The 14,847-nt window shown below is 32.3% G+C and overlaps 1 long non-coding RNA gene across 1 annotated transcript in view; it reads right to left on the bottom strand.

Moving 5' to 3' along the window:
• The window catches only part of LOC140677476 (uncharacterized), a 132,201-nt gene extending 117,748 nt beyond the window's left edge, over window positions 1-14,453 (bottom strand). The window contains exons 1-2 of the long non-coding RNA XR_012049268.1: window positions 14,321-14,453; window positions 7,141-7,221 (exon numbers count right to left, since the gene is read on the bottom strand). This is a non-coding gene — a long non-coding RNA (uncharacterized lncRNA). The remainder of the gene's footprint in view (window positions 1-7,140; window positions 7,222-14,320) is intronic.
• Window positions 14,454-14,847: the final 394 nt, after the last annotated feature.

Genomic DNA, 14,847 nt, shown 5'->3' with positions numbered 1-14,847 from the left:
ATGTAGCGTGCTTAGTCTGGAGGCTAAATACACACAGTGTGTTATGTAACTGTTGTTTAGTGTTGATATTCTTTGCTTAGTTTGATAAATGTTGTAGCAGTTTGCTTCATCAGGAGGGTGAAGTCACTCAACTTCAAGTGTTGGATTTAACTGTGTTGGATCATTGGCTGCTGGTGAGGCAATAGAAAAAGGGGCATTTTGCTACCAGTAGACAGCGATTAAGATTGAGTGTTTCACTGCTAAATTAATAATATATTTATATTGAATATGGATTTTAAATATGTATCTAAATAGGTGGTTAATTGGTTAGGTATTTATGTATTTGCATATTGGGTTTTCTGCTGCATTTATCTATTGTGTTTCTGGGTTTAAATGTATTTTATATGTATCTTGGTGCATTTATGTTGAGACAATTTATTTAAAATCTGTTTTAACTTAAAGGGAAAAGATGTGTCCATTTTCTTGCACTTGTTTAATGGTTAAGAGTTTGATAGCCTAATTAATAATTGTAAATTATGGTATTGATAATTGATTGATTTTTTACAGCATGTTGATCTTGTGGTGTTTTGTCCTTAAAGGTTTTTCACCTACTAAAGAAGCTAAAGGCTACTAAAGGCTACTAAAGACAGCTAATGACAGCTAAAGAAACTAAAGTCTACTAACACTGCTAAAGACTGCTAAAAAGACTAAAGAAGAAAAAAGAAGCTGTTTCTTCGTTGGAAAAACTGTTGCAAACTAAAGGAAAATAAAAGGAATAAGTAACTACGGTCTGGTCTTTTGAGTGAAATCCAGAAGCCACATTCAGCATTGGTACATCCCTTCAAGTGTGGGATAAGCACAGCGAGAAAAGCAAAACACTTGACAGTTGTTGTATGCACACTGTGTCGAGCGGAAATGGCCTATCATAGCAGCACAACGGCTATGAAGGAACATTTGAAAAGAAAACACCCGACAGCGTTCTTGCCATCACCATCAACTAGTCAATCGTCCGCGTGAGTATACGTTGTCATCATTACACAAAAACATGAATGTGTCATTTGTATCTGCGTTGTAAATTCATAAACTAAAACACTGTTTCGCTCTGAGAGGCGCGTTTGGCGTGCCTGTTCAGTGTTTACAAAGACGCGCTCCTCTTTAACGCTAACGTTAACTAGTTGTGCAAATACCTTTTACAACATTAACAGTTACATATACTATGTACAAACCAACAATTAACTTTCACTTTAATCATACTATCATTGTTGTGTTATTAAGCAAAATAAGCAATACTTTTACTTTTGTTGAAATGTTTACACTGTTACAGAATATTTCCTTTTGCACTTTTTTGTATTGGATGTTTATCTTTATTTTTGCACATTTTAAAGCAAAATAAGCAATACTTTTACTTTTGAAATGCTTATACTATTGCAGAATATTAAGATTTGCACTGGATGTTTACTTTTATATTTGCACATTAAAAAGCAAATAAGATACTTTTAATTTTGTTAAATGTTAAAAGTTTTAAACGTTTACATTGTTACAGAATATTTTGTCATGTTGTTGTCAATGTTGACTGAGTGGCCATACTTTTTTTTTTTGTAAATAAAAGTCATGCCTGTTGAAAAAACTGGCCAACATTTATTTTTTCATCTTCATTTTAAATTAAAAAAATAATCGGTAAAAGGAAAAATAATCTATAGATTAATCTAAAAAATAATCTATAGATTAACCGATTAATCGAAAAAATAATCTATAGATTAATCGATAGAAAAATAATCGTTAGCTGCAGCCTTAGTTCAGGGTTAAGAAGGAGTTAAAAACTAAACAAATTGTGCGCGCAGCAGCATTCGTGAGGGAGGGGCAGAGACAGAGAGAGTGAGAGAGTTATGATAAACGCACATACGTCGCCAGGCTCTGCTTTTTATCCATAGATTTATCAGATTTAATTTTTTATTATCTATAGCAGAGGTGTCAAAAGTGTGCATTTTTGTAACATTTTCCTTGTTTTATTTGGCAAGTTGAAAGAACATGGCGCCAGTATGCTGTTTTTTTCCCAATAAAATACTGGAAAGGATAGAAATGTAGTTTCTCTCTTTTATCCAATTATTAATCGATTAATCGAAGTAATAATTGACAGATTAATCGATTATCAAATTAGTTGTTAGTTGCAGCCCTAATATATATATACACACACACACACACACACACACACACACACACACACACACACACACACACACACACACACACGCACGCACGCACACCCACACACGCACACACTTTTGTTCGTTATTTAATAACCACAAATTATGAATTAATAATATGAAAAATGACAGCAACAACAATAAACACTGTTAAATGTGTAACTGAACATTAACATTTTCCTACAGGAAGAATTTTTGACATACTAGATTATGCAGTTTACACAATTTTAGTATTATTCTAACCTTACAAGGTAAAAAAAACTAAACGAAAAAACAATAGTATAAAATATACGTTTCATTTATATGCATTTTCTTTTGAATAAAAAAATATCAAAATGACCTCAGCATACTTGTACTTTTCAGTGTGCGGCCCTTGGTGGAAAAGGTTTGGACACCGCTGCTCTAAGTGGTTGTGATGAAAACATTTGTCATCACGTTATCTTTCATGGTCCCTGTGTGCATGCTGTTTTTTTCTTGGAATTTTCTATAGCTTTGTTCTGATGTTTTTTTTTTATCTCTCCTGGCAACACTCGGGGGTCGTGTCAGGTGGAGTAGGAGGTTGGAGCTATTTTGGATGTTCCAGGAAATAAAAACCACATCATGGATAATTTTACGCTTCCCGACACAGCGCTAAAATGTCCGACATGACAATTTAATCTCTGCTAATGTGCGTGTTTATGACAGAGAGACAAATAGTAGCATGTCAGGACGCCTTTAGTTAAATATAGCACACACCCAGGTGCAATTCAGCAATTTACTTGATGGAGGCTTTCTGTGGCCCTAAAAACATTTTGTTTGGGGTCCCCATTTTGGTCTTTAATATTACCAGTGCGGGGGTCAGTAACCCGCAGCTCTTTAGTGCTGCCCTAGTGGCTCCCTGGAGCATTTTTAAAAAAATATTGAAAATGGAAAAAGATGGGGGGAAAATATTTTTTTTGTTTTAATATGTTTTTTGTTTGAGGACAAACATTGCACGAATACAGTTTGTTTACATGTAAAATCTTCCACTCCTTCTTTGTCTCATGTTGTCCACCAAAAGTTTTATACTGTGCGCTTTGTTGATGTTATTGACTTGTGTGGTGTGCGAATCAGGCATATTTGGTCATTGCATGACTGCAAGCTAATCCATGCAAACATGCTATATATGCTAGCTGTATGTACATATTGCATCATTATGCCTCATTCGTAGGTATACTTGAGGTCCTTTAATATCCTTTACTTTTGTCCTTTTTGTATATAATTTATATTTGCATGTCTCTTGACTGTATGTAATATTGGCTGTATTTCACATAGTTGTTTGTGTGCCATGTTGTTCCAGACCACAGCAAACATTACCTAGTCTGCCAAAGATTGTAATAAAACTATTAAAAGAAGACAGCCTGCCATCATACATACATAGCCATTTTTATAGCAGGCTATTATAGCTAATATAGACACTGACATCATGTGTTGTCTTCATTATAAGACTTATATACAGCTTTTCATTTTTTGCAGCTCCAGACAGATTTGTTTTTTGTATTTTTGGTCCAATATAGCTCTTTCAACATTTTGGTTTGCCGACCCCTGCACTAGTGTAACACGCTGGGTGCTAAGACTAATGGCAGCCTATTGAGTAGTGGAATGTTACACAACCAACAAAAGAGTACAGGTTTATGATTAGATATTATCATACTGCATAAGGAATTATCAATATTTTATAATGTATGTAAAATGTGCATAATTAAAGAATTCAAGGAACTTTATTTTTATAGCAGCACACATGAGATGGCTCCGAACTTACGCCAAGTCCCAGGTTTATCGCAAAGACTACTGTAAGAACTACAAATGTACATAATAATTAACATTGAGCAGGATGTAAATAGAGTAGGTTATAAGTAGGAATGCATTATAGTATAAATAATCATATATGCACAATAGACAAAGAGACTCTATTAACAACAAAAATTCCATCCAATATGTTCAATAGTCCAAGGTCATGTGTTTAAGTGTGTAGGGCCCCGCGATCCGTGGGATTAAAATGTCAATAAATGAATGATTCATATGAAATTTTAACACCAAACTTTTTCTAGTCCCTTCCTGCTCTGTCACTGATAAGAATGCAATGATACATTTCCCACTAGGGGTGTACAAAAAAATCCATTCACATTTGTAATCTGTTTTGAAAAACATTTCAATAATACTATTATACCAAATAAAACATTGTGAGAACCAGTTTGAATCGAGAATCGATGCTGAATCGAATCATCACCCCACGAATCGGAATCAGATCAAATCGTTAGGTGCCTTAAGATTCGCACCCGTGTCCACTAGGGGTGCACAAAAAAATCCATTCATATGCGAAATGCAATTTTTATTGAACCCGATTCTAAATTAATTAATTCATGTAAAAAAATATTAGAAATATTTATATAATTTTTTTTAAATGTACCGTATTTTTCGGACTGTAAGGCACACTTAAAATCATTTGTTTTCCTCAAAACTCGACAGTGCGCCTTATAACCCGGTGTGCCTAATGAACGGAATAATTCTGGTTTTGCTTACCGAACTCGAAGAAAATTTATTTGGTACATGGTGTAATGATAAGTGTGACTAGTAGATGGCAGTCACACAAAATAGATATGTGTAGACTGCACTATGATGGCAATATGACTCAAGTTAACAACACCAACATTTTATATGTTCCATTGAAAATATAGAACATTACACAAAGTGCTCAAAAGTCTATCAAAATGTTTTAGTACGACTTTGGTGAGCTATGAAGCCGCACCGCTTGATAGATTGTACTGTGCTTGAACAGACGAGTATTATTATGGGGTGTGTATAAGGTAAGACATTATCTGGCGTTTTGTTTCGCAATATTATGCAAAAGCAATTGTTCTTACTTTCTGGTACCTGCTGATCTGTATTTGGGATCTGCATAAGTCCTGAAAAATTGCGTGTGTCCGCTTTTGTAGTCCGTGCCGACACCGTAGTTGAGAAGCTTCTTCTTTTTCTCTATCTTCTTGTTATGGGACATTCATCCTCCGCTGTTGCTATTTCTAATATAAAGTAGTGTAAAGTTCTTACTTATATCAGTCAGTAAACTCGCCATGAAAGCGTTAAAACATACCGGTGTAGTGAGTTTACATTATTCACCCAAGGAACTTTAGTTATTAGAGTTCCGGTCAGATGGATTTTCACAGAACACTTTTCCGGCCTTGTTGTTGTTTCCAGATGAAGAGATGCTGCTCCGTTATTGATTTAAGTAAAGTCTGAATGTCATTAAAACAGTTAGCTCCATCTTTTGACACTTCTTCCACTCCCGTCCTTGCACGCTACACCGCTACAACAAAGATGGCAGAGAGAAGACGCTGCCGAAGGTGAGCCACGTAAATAAGACCGCCCACAAAACGGCGCACCCTGAAGCGACTGTCAGAAAGCGACTTGAAGATGATCTGTAAAACCTCATCTATGCAACATTTTGACCAAAGAACCACCATTACATGTTATGTAGACCACAAGTCTTTTACATTTAGAAAAACATAATAATAATATGACTCCTTTAATGCGCCCTATAATCCGGTGCGCCTTATATGTGAAAAAAGATCGAAAATAGACCATTCATCGGCAGGGCGCCTTATAGTCCGGTGCGCCCTATGGTCCGGAAAATACGGTATTTCCTTTTTTATGTATATATTTATAAGGCAAAGACTACGAAAAATAAAAAGTTCTATATTTCTGTGGAAAAGGTTGGTCTACAATACAAACATAAATAATAGAGTCATTTCAATAATACACAAATACATGTTTTACGATGACGCAGTTCAAATCCTTAGTCGTTGTGGCCCTAAACAACCACATAGAGCATTTATGCCAGGAGCCGGCCCTGGCATTTTGGCTTAAAAACTAACGATAAAGGTGAAATTATAACACTGAAACGCCCTCAGGAAGAGGTGCTTTAAGACATGGCTAGCAAGCTAGCGAGTGGCTAAAGTCCATCCACAATCGGCAGTGTTTTAGCGACTTCTAAATCACTAATCCTCGCCTCCATGGCGACAAATAAAGTATGTTTCTTACAAGTATCATCCCTGCAGGACGAGGAATACCTAAACATGTACATGACACAATAGCTCACCGGCGTCACAATATAAAGAAACGCCATTGGTCGATCTCCACCTAACATCCACTGTAATGATACCAAGTACAGGAGCGTATCTCGTCGATACTACTATAATATATTTATATATTTTTTTTAGCATCACAACATTTTATTTTGTTTTATATTATGTTTATAAAGTCATGAAATGTGTCCCTGGACACATGAGGACTTTGAATATGACCAATGTATGACCCTGTAACGACTTGGTATCGGATTGATACCCAAATTTGTGGTATCATCCAAAACTAATGTAAAGTATCAAACAACAGAATAATAAGTGATTATTACATTTTTACAGAAGTGTAGATAGAACATGTTAAAATAGAAAATAACCAGCTATTAACAGAAAATGAACAAGTAGATTAATATTTAATTTTCTACCACTTGTCCTTAATAATTTTTACAAAATAATAGAATGATAAATGACACAATATGTTACTGCATATGTCAGCAGACTAAATTAGGAGTCTTTGTTTGCTTACTTACTACTAAAAGACAAGTTGTCTAGTATCATCACAATTTTATTAAAGGACAAACTTGCAATAATAAACATATGGCTTTATTTGTGTTAAAATAAAGCCAATAATGCAATTTTTTGTGGTCCTCTTTATTTAGAAAAGTATTGAAATACATTTTGGTACCAGTATCAAAATATTGGCATCGGGACAACACTAGTATAATATACGTAAAGAAGCCATTCAGAGTCCACCTGTTATTATTAGTGTCTCAATAAAAAAATAAGTACGTGAGGGACGTTCGCTCCTAAACAACTGCATGGACATAGTGTGTGTATTGGGTGAGTGCGTGTGTGTGTGTTACCTTTATCAGAGGCTCATGCTGACCATGACACACACCTGCCTTGCTTTTGGACTGGTTGCTCCTTCTTGTCTTCAGAAACCCCTGAAAATACACACAAAGGAAATTCATTGAAGAAATCTAACATGCAGCTTTTTCACAACATTACACATTTGTTAGATACACCTTGTTAGTAAATGTACTTGATACATCAACACAGGGCAGTCCAAAGTCCAGCACGGGGGCCATTGGCGAACTGCAGCTAATTTTTTTCATGTTAAAATTAATATTTTAGTCATCTCTTGTCCAACAACACTTTTAGTGTTTCTTATGTACCTTAAGTTGTATTGTTTTGGCTTTTTGAGCCTGGTTCTGTTTTATATCTAAAAGATAAGACACTTTTATAGCTCTGCTTGGTTCTTCTCACAACCAGGTGAAGGCGGAGATCACTAAATGATATTGTATTTGTCTTTTGGCCAAAGGTTACTCTCAAAATGGGTCTTTTGTGATTGATGCTATATTACTTACTGCCTTTCCCAATGTTTAACGCAGGGGTCGGCAACCCAAAATGTTGAAAGAGCCATATTGGACCAAAAATACACAAAGGAAAATGTTTCTGGAGCTGCAAAAAAGTGTTATAATGAAGACAACACAAGCTGTAAGTGTCTATATTAGCTATAATAGCCTACTATTAAAATTACTTTAAAAGTCTTATATAAGTGTTATAATTAAGACAACATATGATGTAAATGTCTATATTAGCCTACTATCAAAATGACTTTAAAAGTCTTATGTAAGTGATGTATGTATAGAAGACAACACAAGCTGTAAGTGTCTAAATTAGCCTGCTATCAAAATTACTTTAAAAGTCTTATACAAGTGTTATAATGAAGACAACACAAGCTGTAAGTGTCTATATTAACTATATTAGCCTACTATCAAAATTACTTTCAAAGTCTTATATAAGTGTTATAATGAAGACAATACATGATGTGTCTATATTAGCCTAATATCAAAATGACTTTAAAAGTCTGATATAAATGTTATATGGAAGACAACACATGATGTAAGTGTCTGTATTAGCTATATCAGCCTACTATTAAAATGACTTTAAAAGGTCCTATATACGTGTTATATAGAAGACAACACAAGCTGTAAGTGTCTATATTAGCCTGCTATCAAAATTACTTTAAAAGTCTGATACAAATGTTATAATGAAGACAACACATGATGTAAGTGTCTATATTAGCCTACTATCAAAATGACTTTAAAAGTCTTATATAAGTGTTATATAGAAGACAACACAAGCTGTGTCTATATTAGCCTACTATCAAAATGACTATAAAAGTCTTATATAAGTGTTATATTGAAGACAATACATGATGTAAGTGTTTATATTAGCCTAATATCAAAATGACTTTAAAAGTCTTATATAAGTGTTGTATATATAGAAGACAACACAAGCTGTAAGTGTCTATATTAGCCTGCTGTCAAAATTACTTTAAAAGTCTTATATAAGAGTTATAACGAAGACAACACAAGCTGTGTCTGTATTAACTATATTAGCCTACTATCAAAATGACTTTAAAAGTCTGATATAAGTGTTATAATGAAGACAACACATGATGTAAGTGTCTATATTAGCCTACTATCAAAATGACTTTAAAAGTCTGATATAAGTGTTATAATGAAGACAACACATGATGTAAGTGTCTGTATTAGCTATATTAGCCTACTATCAAAATGACTTTAAAAGTCTTATATAAGTGTTATATAGAAGACAACACAAGCTGTAAGTGTCTATATTAGCCTGCTATCAAAATTACTTTAAACGTCTTATATAAGTGTTATAATGAAGACAACACAAGCTGTAAGTGTCTATATTAGCCCACTATCAAAATTACTTTCAAAGTCTTATATAAGTGTTATATTGAAGACAATACATGATGTAAGTGTCTATATTAGCCTAATATCAAAATGACTTTAAAAGTCTGATATAAATGTTTTAATGAAGACAACACATTATGTAAGTGTCTATATTAGCCTACTATCAAAATGACTTTAAAAGTCTTATATAAGTGTTATATAGAAGACAACACAAGCTGCAAGTGTCTATATTAGCTTGCTATCAAAATTACTTTAAAAGTCTTATATAAGTGTTATAATGAATACAACACAAGCTGTAAGTGTCTATATTAGCTATATTATCCTACTATCAAAATGACTTTAAAAGTCTTATATAAGTGTTATAATGAAGACAACACATGATGTAAGTGTCTGTATTAACTATATTAGCCTACTATCAAAATTACTTTAAAAGTCCTATATAAGTGTTATATAGAAGACAACACAAGCTGTAAGTGTCTATATTAGCCTGCTTTCAAAATTAATTTAAAAGTCTTATATAAGTGTTATAATGAAGACAACACAAGCTGTAAGTGTCTATATTAGCCTGCTATTAAAATGACTTTAAAAGTCCTATATAAGTGTTATATAGAAGACAACACAAGCTGTAAGTGTCTATATTAGCCTAAAATCAAAATGACTTTAAAAGTCTGATATAAATGTTATAATGAAGACAACACATGATGTAAGTGTCTGTATTAGCTATATCAGCCTACTATTAAAATTACTTTAAAAGGTCCTATATAAGTGTTATATAGAAGACAACACAAGCTGTAAGTGTCTATATTAGCTATATTATCCTACTATCAAAATGACTTTAAAAGTCTTATATAAGTGTTATAATGAAGACAACACATGATGTGTCTGTATTAGCCTGCTATTAAAATGACTTTAAAAGTCTTATACAAGTGTTATATAGAAGACAACACAAGCTGTAAGTGTCTATATTAGCCTACTATCAAGATTACTTTCAAAGTCTTATATAAGTGTTATATTGAAGACAATACATGATGTAAGTGTCTATATTAGCCTACTATCAAAATGACTTTAAAAGTCTTATATAAGTGTTATATAGAAGACAACACAAGCTGTAAGAGTCTATATTAGCCTGCTGTCAAAATTACTTTAAACGTCTTATATAAGTGTTATAATGAAGACAACACAAGCTGTAAGTGTCTATATTAGCCCACTATCAAAATGACTTTAAAAGTCTTATATAAGTGTTATATAGAAGACAACACAAGCTGCAAGTGTCTATATTAGCTTGCTATCAAAATGACTCTAAAAGTCTTATATAAGTGTTATAATGAAGACAACACAAGCTGTAAGTGTCTATATTAGCCCACTATCAAAATTACTTTCAAAGTCTTATATAAGTGTTATATTGAAGACAATACATGATGTAAGTGTCTATATTAGCCTAATATCAAAATGACTTTAAAAGTCTGATATAAATGTTTTAATGAAGACAACACATTATGTAAGTGTCTATATTAGCCTACTATCAAAATGACTTTAAAAGTCTTATATAAGTGTTATATAGAAGACAACACAAGCTGCAAGTGTCTATATTAGCTTGCTATCAAAATTACTTTAAAAGTCTTATATAAGTGTTATAATGAATACAACACAAGCTGTAAGTGTCTATGTTAGCTATATTATCCTACTATCAAAATGACTTTAAAAGTCTTATATAAGTGTTATAATGAAGACAACACATGATGTAAGTGTCTGTATTAACTATATTAGCCTACTATCAAAATTACTTTAAAAGTCCTATATAAGTGTTATATAGAAGACAACACAAGCTGTAAGTGTCTATATTAGCCTGCTTTCAAAATGAATTTAAAAGTCTTATATAAGTGTTATAATGAAGACAACACAAGCTGTAAGTGTCTATATTAGCCTGCTATTAAAATGACTTTAAAAGTCCTATATAAGTGTTATATAGAAGACAACACAAGCTGTAAGTGTCTATATTAGCCTAAAATCAAAATGACTTTAAAAGTCTGATATAAATGTTATAATGAAGACAACACATGATGTAAGTGTCTGTATTAGCTATATCAGCCTACTATTAAAATTACTTTAAAAGGTCCTATATAAGTGTTATATAGAAGACAACACAAGCTGTAAGTGTCTATATTAGCTATATTATCCTACTATCAAAATGACTTTAAAAGTCTTATATAAGTGTTATAATGAAGACAACACATGATGTGTCTGTATTAGCCTGCTATTAAAATGACTTTAAAAGTCCTATACAAGTGTTATATAGAAGACAACACAAGCTGTAAGTGTCTATATTAGCCTACTATCAAGATTACTTTCAAAGTCTTATATAAGTGTTATATTGAAGACAATACATGATGTAAGTGTCTATATTAGCCTACTATCAAAATGACTTTAAAAGTCTTATATAAGTGTTATATAGAAGACAACACAAGCTGTAAGAGTCTATATTAGCCTGCTGTCAAAATGACTTTAAAAGTCTTATATAAGAGTTATAACGAAGACAACACAAGCTGTGTCTGTATTAACTATATTAGCCTACTATCAAAATGACTTTAAAAGTCTGATATAAGTGTTATAATGAAGACAACACATGATGTAAGTGTCTATATTAGCCTACTATCAAAATGACTTTAAAAGTCTGATATAAGTGTTATAATGAAGACAACACATGATGTGTCTGTATTAGCTATATTAGCCTACTATCAAAATGACTTTAAAAGTCTTATATAAGTGTTATATAGAAGACAACACAAGCTGTAAGTGTCTATATTAGCCTGCTATCAAAATTACTTTAAACGTCTTATATAAGTGTTATAATGAAGACAACACAAGCTGTAAGTGTCTATATTAGCCCACTATCAAAATGACTTTAAAAGTCTTATATAAGTGTTATATAGAAGACAACACAAGCTGCAAGTGTCTATATTAGCTTGCTATCAAAATGACTTTAAAAGTCTTATATAAGTGTTATAATGAAGACAACACAAGCTGTAAGTGTCTATATTAGCTATATTATCCTACTATCAAAATGACTTTCAAAGTCTTATATAAGTGTTATAATGAAGACAACACATGATGTAAGTGTCTGTATTAGCTATATTAGCCTACTATCAAAATTACTTTAAAAGTCCTATATAAGTGTTATATAGAAGACAACACAAGCTGTAAGTGTCTATATTAGCCTGCTTTCAAAATTACTTTAAAAGTCTTATATAAGTGTTATAATGAAGACAACACAAGCTGTAAGTGTCTATATTAGCCTGCTATTAAAATGACTTTAAAAGTCCTATATAAGTGTTATATAGAAGACAACACAAGCTGTAAGTGTCTATATTAGCCTAAAATCAAAATGACTTTAAAAGTCTGATATAAATGTTATAATGAAGACAACACATGATGTAAGTGTCTGTATTAGCTATATCAGCCTACTATTAAAATTACTTTAAAAGGTCCTATATAAGTGTTATATAGAAGACAACACAAGCTGTAAGTGTCTATATTAGCCTGCTATCAAAATTACTTTAAAAGTCTTATATACATGTTATAATGAAGACAACACAAGCTGTAAATGTCTATATTAGCTATATTATCCTACTATCAAAATGACTTTAAAAGTCTTATATAAGTGTTATAATGAAGACAACACATGATGTGTCTGTATTAGCCTGCTATTAAAATGACTTTAAAAGTCCTATACAAGTGTTATATAGAAGACAACACAAGCTGTAAGTGTCTATATTAGCCTGCTATCAAAATTACTTTAAAAGTCTTATATAAGTGTTATAATGAAGACAACACATGATGTAAGTGTCTATATTAGCTATATTAGCCTACTATCAAAATGACTTTAAAAGTCTGATATAAGTGTTATAATGAAGACAACACATGATGTAAGTGTCTGTATTAGCCTACTATTAAAATGACTTTAAAAGTCCTATATAAGTGTTATATAGAAGACAACACAAGCTGTAAGTGTCTATATTAGCCTGCTATCAAAATTACTTTAAAAGTCTTATATAAGTGTTATAATGAAGACAACACAAGCTGTAAGTGTCTATATTAGCTATATTATCCTACTATCAAAATGACTTTAAAAGTCTTATATAAGTGTTATAATGAAGACAACAGATGATGTAAGTGTCTGTATTAGCTATATTAGCCTACTATCAAAATTACTTTAAAAGTCCTATATACGGTAAGTGTTATATAGAAGACAACACAAGCTGTAAGTGTCTTTATTAGCCTGCTATCAAAACTACTTTAAAAGTCTTATATAAGTGTTATAATGAAGACAACACAAGCTGTAAGTGTCTATATTAGCTATATTATCCTACTATCAAAATGACTTTAAAAGTCTTATATAAGTGTTATAATGAAGACAACACATGATGTAAGGGTCTATATAAGCCTGCTATCAAAATTACTTTAAAAGTCTTATATAAGTGTTATAATGAAGACAACACATGATGTAAGTGTCTGTATTAGCCTACTATTAAAATGACTTTAAAAGTCCTATATAAGTGTCATATAGAAGACAACACAAGCTGTAAGTGTCTATATTAGCCTGCTATCAAAATTACTTTAAAAGTCTTATATAAGTGTTATAATGAAGACAACACAAGCTGTAAGTGTCTATATTAGCTATATTATCCTACTATCAAAATGACTTTAAAAGTCTTATATAAGTGTTATAATGAAGACAACACATGATGTAAGGGTCTATATAAGCCTGCTATCAAAATTACTTTAAAAGTCTTATATAAGTGTTATAATGAAGACAACACATGATGTAAGCGTCTATATTAGCCTACTATCAAAAGGACTATGTGTCATAGGCTGAGGCAAATCTCTGTTGACAGAAATGTAATATTTATTCTAAACATTTTTACGACATTTGAAATCATTAGCAAAGTGGAGGCTTCTCAGAGGGTGAGATAACTCCTGGACATTACTGGCTTAGAATTACGTAAATTAAAGATGTGTGTGTCCAAGTTAAAGGAAACGGCAGACAGTTTGGACAACATGGCACACAAACAACTGTGAGAAATGCAGCCAATATGACATACAGATAATGTGTCATGAGACATGCAAATATAAATTGAATTAAGAGGACTTAAAGGAAATTAAATGAACTCAAATATACCTACAAACGAGGCATAATGATGCAATATGTACATACAGCTAGCCTAAATAGCATGTTAGCATTGATTAGCTTGCTGTCATGCACTGACCAAATATGCCGGATTAGCACGCCACACAGGTCAATAACATCAACAAAGCTCACCTTTGTGCATTCACGCGCTGTATAAAAAGTTTGCTGGACAAAATAAGACAAAGGAGGAGTGGCATAAAACACGTCTAACTATGGCAGCGTCGAAGAAAGTGGTACAAGTAAACAAACTGCGGTGAGTTCAAAGACCGCCAAAATTAGTAAGGACAAAACGGCGCTGGCCAAATAGTCTCTAATCACTGAAGCATATTTAATATAAACACTATTAAACACAATATTTACTGCATATGTCAGCAGACTAATTAGGAGCCTTTGTTTGTTTACTTACTAATAAAAGACAAGTTGTCTTGTATGTTCACTATTTTATTTAAGGACAAACTTGCAATAATAAACATATGTTTAATGTACCCTAAGATTTTGTTTATTTAGAAAAGTATTGAAAAGTATCAAAATACATTTTTGGTACCGGTTCTGGTACCAAAATGCTTCATAAAGTAACATCTTTCTGTCCTGAGGATGTCCGGGTAGATACACTACATTGCCAAAAGTATTTGGTCACTTGCCTTGACTCACATATGAAC

This window comes from Nerophis lumbriciformis, linkage group LG03, assembly GCF_033978685.3.
Source record: "Nerophis lumbriciformis linkage group LG03, RoL_Nlum_v2.1, whole genome shotgun sequence".
NCBI classification, from domain to species: domain Eukaryota; kingdom Metazoa; phylum Chordata; class Actinopteri; order Syngnathiformes; family Syngnathidae; genus Nerophis; species Nerophis lumbriciformis.
Note: the sequence above shows the minus strand (reverse complement) of the source record. Positions and strands in the feature narration are given on the sequence as shown.